Source organism: Bufo gargarizans, chromosome 2 (genome assembly GCF_014858855.1).
Source record: "Bufo gargarizans isolate SCDJY-AF-19 chromosome 2, ASM1485885v1, whole genome shotgun sequence".
Classification (NCBI taxonomy): domain Eukaryota; kingdom Metazoa; phylum Chordata; class Amphibia; order Anura; family Bufonidae; genus Bufo; species Bufo gargarizans.
Genome location: NC_058081.1, coordinates 343,019,087 through 343,025,739, shown reverse-complemented (window position 1 = coordinate 343,025,739; position 6,653 = coordinate 343,019,087).

Here is a 6,653-nt window from a genome sequence, read left to right as displayed (position 1 = left end):
AAAAGCTCCAGCTGATAATGATGAGTCATGAATATTCATGAGCCCCTGACTCTCCCGCCCACCTGCTGCTGAATGACAGTTTGTTTCCATAGGAATCAGCAGCAGGTGGGCAGGGGAGTGGCTATAAATTAAATAAACGCTGGACTCAATGACATCACGCTGGACTCAAATCAGCTCATTAGCATGTGGCATGCGGCATCTTTGTGTGTATATTATGAGGTAACCATCTGTCACACCAGTAACTGAATACATCTAAGGTGCTTTTTAGTAGTTAATGATTGTATATAATTAGTTAGATTATAATCAAATATCCACATGACAGGTTCCCTTTAGGTGGGTAAATTGGCTTCTACCTCACCTTTTTTGCCTTCCTCTGGATCAACTTGCAGGATAACAGGCCGAACTGGATGGACAGATGTATTTTTTTCGGCCTTATATACTATGTTACTATGTAAAAGTGAGATAAAGTTGTCCCCGTGATTTTGTAGTAAAAAGATCACAGAGAAGCAAAGCGCATTATCAATCATGATACCTCTCCTGACATGTCTGCCTCAGCAACTACTTGCATGCCTCTTGTAATAATAATTCTGTTGCATCTATTCTTACAACTCTATGATGTGAAGATAAGAAAAATATAGAGGGTTATATTCTGGTAGACTAGTTCCCAAAATAGATAAATAATATATAGGTGCCAAAGGGGAGGTGTATCAGGATGATATTTTTTGCAATATTCAGAGTATTGTGAGGAATATTGGTGGGTGATGGGTCTGATCAGTCTATGTATTGTGGGATAGAGGTAGGCTGCTAAATATCATGGAGACTTAATCCATGAATCACATATTTCATATTTGGAAATGCCTATATAGGAGGGAGGAAAAAAGGTTCCTACTGAGGTTTTTTCCCCTCCTATATAGACATTTCCAAATATGACTATGATGTGCTATTCCTTTATTATCCCTGCTACAAGTTTGCAGTGATGGTCCAGCTGGGTGTTACCAGTTGAGGGTGTGTCCCCACACTGTCTGCCACTGGCAGCTCTGATTGGGTAATGTCAGACTGTGTACTCCCCCCCCCCCCCCCCCCCCTGAAAAACCAGCAGGTAACACCTATCTGGCCCTTAATTGAAATTGCTAAAAATTCATTTCACAATTTCTTGCAGGAATAATAAAATAATGGCACTTCATGGAGTCATGAGAATAGATGTTCCAGAATTATTACATGGACAATGCAGAACAGACATGTCATGAGAGGTTACAGAGCCTGGTTTCATGAGCAGATAATTCCCTGGCATTCCCAAAGTGGTTACTTGATGACATACCAATAGCACTTCAATAAAGATGATAAAATATGTTTCAATATCTTACTAGATATTCACAGCATGCTGGGGGTGGGTTCACATGGACGTTACGGGTGCGTTGCAGGAACATGCGCGATTTTTCCCCACGAGTGTGGTACCCAGTCCCGAACCCGGACTTCTTCACATAAGTTTGGGTTTGGGTTAGGTGTTCTGTAGATTTTATTATTTTCCCTTATAACTTGGTTATAAGGGAAAATAATAGCATTCTTAATACAGAAGGCTTAGTAAAATAGTGATTGAGGGGTTAAAAAAAGAATATTTTTTTTTAAACTCGCCTTAATCCACTTGTTCGCGCAGCCCGGCTTCTCTTCTTTCTTCTTCTTTGAGGAAAAGGACCTGTGGTGATGTCACTGCACTCATCACATGGTCCATCACATGATCCATCATCATGGTGATGGATCATGTGACGGACCATGTGATGAGCGCAGTGACGTCACCACAGGTCCTTTTCCTCCTGGACAGAAAAGAAGAAGACAGAAGATAAGCCGGGCTGCACGAACAAGTGGATTGGAGTTAAAAAAAAAAAAATTGTAACCCCTCCAGCCCTATTTTACTAAGCATTCTGTATTAAGAATGCTATTATTTTCCCTTATAACCATGTTATAAGGGAAAATAATAATGATCGGGTCCTCATCCCGATCGTCTCCTAGCAACCGTGCGTGAAAATCGCACCGCATCCGCACTTGCTTGCAGATGCTTGCGATTTTCACGCTGCCCCATTCACTTCTATGGGGCCTGTGTTGCGTGAAAAACTGACAATATAGAGCATGCTGCAATTTTCACGCAACGCACAAGTGATGCGTGAAAATCACCGCTCCTGTTCACAGCCCCATAGAAATGAATGGTTCCGGATTCAGTGCGGGTGCAATGTGTTCACCTCACACATTGCACCCGCGCAAAAATCTCGCCCGTGTGAAAGAGGCCTAAGTCTCCTAGCCAAGTCGTCCCCAATCAGTGACTCATAAGCCCTAGCTTTGTGGCTCACTTAGGAACCCTGAGCTGCCACAATATGCAGTGGATACAATGGGACATCCACAATGATGTAACCCTCGGAACTGTGCCGATTTGAATGTTATAATATCAGTTTGTCAAAATTAGAATATTTTTCAAATGTTACCTATTTAAAGATTTCTCTTGTTTTCACATGTAATATTTTTCATTGAGTTGAATGTGGCTCACAAGGTACCACAGGGGGGGACCAGGGGTGCACCTAGCCTTTCTGCTGCCTAAGGCGAAAACTGAAACTCCTGGCTCAGGCAGGACGATAATGATGACACTGGCCTCTGATAGGCTATAGGAACTAGGACTAAAGTCTAGTAGAGCAGTTTTGCTCAACTACAGTCCTCAGGGCCCACCTACCAGTCAGGATTTGAGAATATCCCACAGAATGAATGCCTAAAGTAAGTCCTGATGCACTGACACTATTTATATCACCTGCTCAATACTAAGGAAATCCTGAAAACATAACTGGCAAGTGGGCCCCGAGGACTGGAGTTGAGGAACCCTGTATTAGAGGAAACGGTGGGCCAGGGAGACATCACTGCAGCATTCAACTGTATTGCTGTCCTGAGTACAGCGATGCAGTTGAATATGTAGAAATTATTGTTTCCACAATGAAAGCGCTCGTTGCCCATGGCCCTTTTGCTTAACCCCTCTTGCCCCTACCTGGTGCTGCCTGAGGCAATTACCTCACCTGGCCTCATTGGTGGTGCAGACCTGGATTGTGGGACCTCTGCATCACGTGCCACTTGGCCGTTCAGCTGTATGAATAATTCTTCATATGAACAATCCATACAACAGGGATCAGTAACCTCCAGCACTCCAGCTGTACCGAAACTACAACTCCCAGAATGCATGCTTGTTTGGTTGTTCTCAACTCCCACAGAAGTCAAAGGAGCATGCTGGGAGTTGTAGTTTCCCCACAGCTGGAGGCTGCTGACCCCTGCCCTACAAAGTTGCAGGCAGCAGGATCGGACCACCTTTATAAACAATTACCATACAATATTTTAGATATAAACATAACTGACCAGTCGTCGTTTGTCAGATTTCAGTCTCGTGTGTTCTGCTGGCTTTAGGCATGGAACTGCCACATAGTGTTATCCTTAGCTTCCATTAACAATGACCACATGCAAATTCAAGGGGTGAGGAACCTGAACTGTAAGGCCTTCTGCAAAATGACTCTACTTCACGCTAATAATCTCTGCTGTGCCTGCTGCTCTTTTCGAGTGTTCGTCTTCCCTTTTGCTGCAGGGTACTTTCCTACGCTTTAATGATTTAAGAGAACATCAGGAAGCTTTAATGTATCTTTTATGAAGCAGTATAATCATAAACACAGGGTAAATAATTTAATGATGTATAGGTGGTAAGCCATTATATAGGGTAAAATGCAACCAACAAACTGTAGAAAGACGGCTTGCGGTAACATAAATGTGCAAAAATTCACGCATCCCCAAAAATATTGTAACTCCTTACAAAACCTTAAAAAAAAATTGGGAGTTTTCATTTGAATATTTGCCCCACCACAGGTGCCTTCACCTGTCCTGAGTCCCCCTTATTAATATAATGGCTAGCTTTGTTCCCCTTATGTATTCTGACCCACTGCTCTTCTCCACTGCACTTGGGAGGAAGCAAAAATGAAAGGTCATATGCACTGTATGAATGGGTCCACGATCCACTGCGGCTACCCCACGGTGGGTGTTCGTGCATTGTGGCCCGCAGCATGGCCACGGGGAGACACGTTCGTGTGCAGGAGGCCTTATTCACACAGTCAGTGTTCGGTCAGTGATTTCCATCAGTAATTAGGAGGCAAAACCAAGTGCGGGTCTAAACACAGAACAGGAGCAGATCTTTCCCTTCTACCTTATGTCTGTGTAGGATCCAGTCCTGGTTTCGGCTCACCATCACTGATGGAAATCACTGACCAAACACTGACTGAGTGAGTAAGACATCATTCACATTCGCGTGTTTGTTTGAAGTCTGTGGAAAACCTGTCCGTGTTTCATCCGTAAAGAATCTGTGTTTGGTCTGCGTGTCATCCGTATTCCATGGACACTGCTCAGCTGAAAATAACCTATGGTCGGTGGTAGCGGAATCCATAACAGAATCCTTAGATAACCCGAACCTTGTACGCGGAACTTGAAAACACAAGTTTGCTCAACACTAAGGCCGCTTTCACACAGTCGGTGTTTGATCAGTGCTTGTGAGCCGAACCAGGAATGGAGCCTACAAAGAGATAATATATAATGGAAAGATCTGCATCAGTTCTGTGTTTTTGACTCGCACCTGGTTTGGGCTTACAATCACTGATCAAATACTTATGCCGGAGATCTGCCGGAACTGCCTGCTGGATCAGGCAATCTGCATGCAGTGATGGCCAGTTTGCATTGTTCGCCCGCGAACATATGCGGGCTGCCATATTTTTTCACAAGTCCGGCGAGGAACAGGTAAGTCCTTACCTGTGCCTGTGCGCGAGCCGGTCTGATAACAAGTGCGGTCAGCGGGAGCAGGCAGTTCCGAGAACAGCCGGATGAAGGCCCCCGGTGGCTGTTCTCAGAACTCCTCCTCCCGCTGACCACACTTGTTTTCAGACCGGCTCGCGTACAGGCAGAGGTAAGGGCTTACCTGTGCCTCGCCGGACTTGTGAGAAAAGATGGCAGCCCACATATGTTCGCGGGCGAACAATGCAAACTGGACATCACTGTCTGCATGCAAACGGACAGCATTTGTAGACGGATCCGTCTTACAAATGCATTGCAAGAATAGATCCTTCTCTCCGTTTGTCATACGGACAAACGGATCAGTTTCTATATTTTTTTCACATCTTTACCGGTCTGGTAAGGACGGATCTGGCATTGCGGTATTTTTAATACTGGATCTGGCACTAATACATTTCAATTTAAATTAATGCCGGATCCAGCATTCCAGCAACTGATCCGGAATTTTGGATGGAGATAATACCGCAGCATGCTGCGGTATTTCCTCCGTCCAAAACGCAGTTCGGTGACTGAACTGAAGACATCCTGATGCATCCTGAACGGATTACTCTCCATTCAGAATGCATGGGGATATAACTGATCAGTTCTTTTCTGGTATTGAGCCCCTAGGACGGAACTCAGTGCCGGAAAAGAAAAACGCTAGTGTGAACGTAGCCTAAATCTACTTTTTAGTTTTCACACTATGAAGCCTCACAATCGACTGACACTTACCCTAAGTTCACACCTGAGCGTTTTACAGCGCGTTCCTACGCGCTGTAAAACGCTCAACAAGGAGAAACCAATGATTCCCTATGGGAATGGTTCTCACCTGGGCGTTTTACAGCGCGTACGATTGCGCTGTAAAATGCCCGACGCTCAAACAAGTTCTTGAGCTTTTTTGGGGCGTTTTGTCGCGCGTTCCCGTACATAGATATTCGGGAACACGCGACAATGGGCGTTCGCTTGTCTCTGTATGCGCGATTGTAAACGCGGGTACAATCGCGCATACAGAGCGCTCCTTTCAGAACGCTCAGGTGTGAACCCAGGGTAAGGGCTCTCGGATCAGTTCCCCGGAGTCATCTAATTAGCTTCACAGGCAGGATTATATTATAATGCTGGAGGCAGATAGCACAGTGCCTATAACTGACAATAGGTGACAGACATAGCTCACATTGGGATCTCTGCAAATGTCACAGAGCATGCTCACTATACTGGTGCTTAGACATGATCAATAGGTCATTTTCTGACCGAAAAAAAAACCAGAAATAAAACTGCACATATTATAATTATTATTATTTTCCACAGCATGTGGATGAGAATTCAGAAATTGCCATCCACTTTGCTGGTACTGTACAATGCATGAAAATCCATAACAGCAAATCTGCTTCTAATCAGTCACGTTTGACCTCGGCCATAAAGAAAATCTTTGGACTGTTCACAGAGCAGCAGCTCACGCAAGAATGTGTAACAGTAACAGTCTATAGTTTTAATTGGTAAAAGGCAAATATTGGTCATACGTTATAAAGTTAACACTTCTGGCGTGTCTGTTTTTAGAAAATAATTCCCCATTAAATAACAATTCTGGAATAAATTTTCTTATAACTCTGCTTCGTGCCATTCTTCTCTTATTCCACCTGTCAAGCTATGAGTAAATTGACAACAGGATGTTACCATTCCCTTAGGGCCCATTCAGACGGCCGTAGTGCTTTGTGGATTCGCAAAACACGAATAGTGGCCATGTGCGTTCCGCAATTTGCAACCATAATAGAAAATGCCTATTCTTGTGATTGTGGACAAGAATAGGACATGTTCTATCTTTTCTG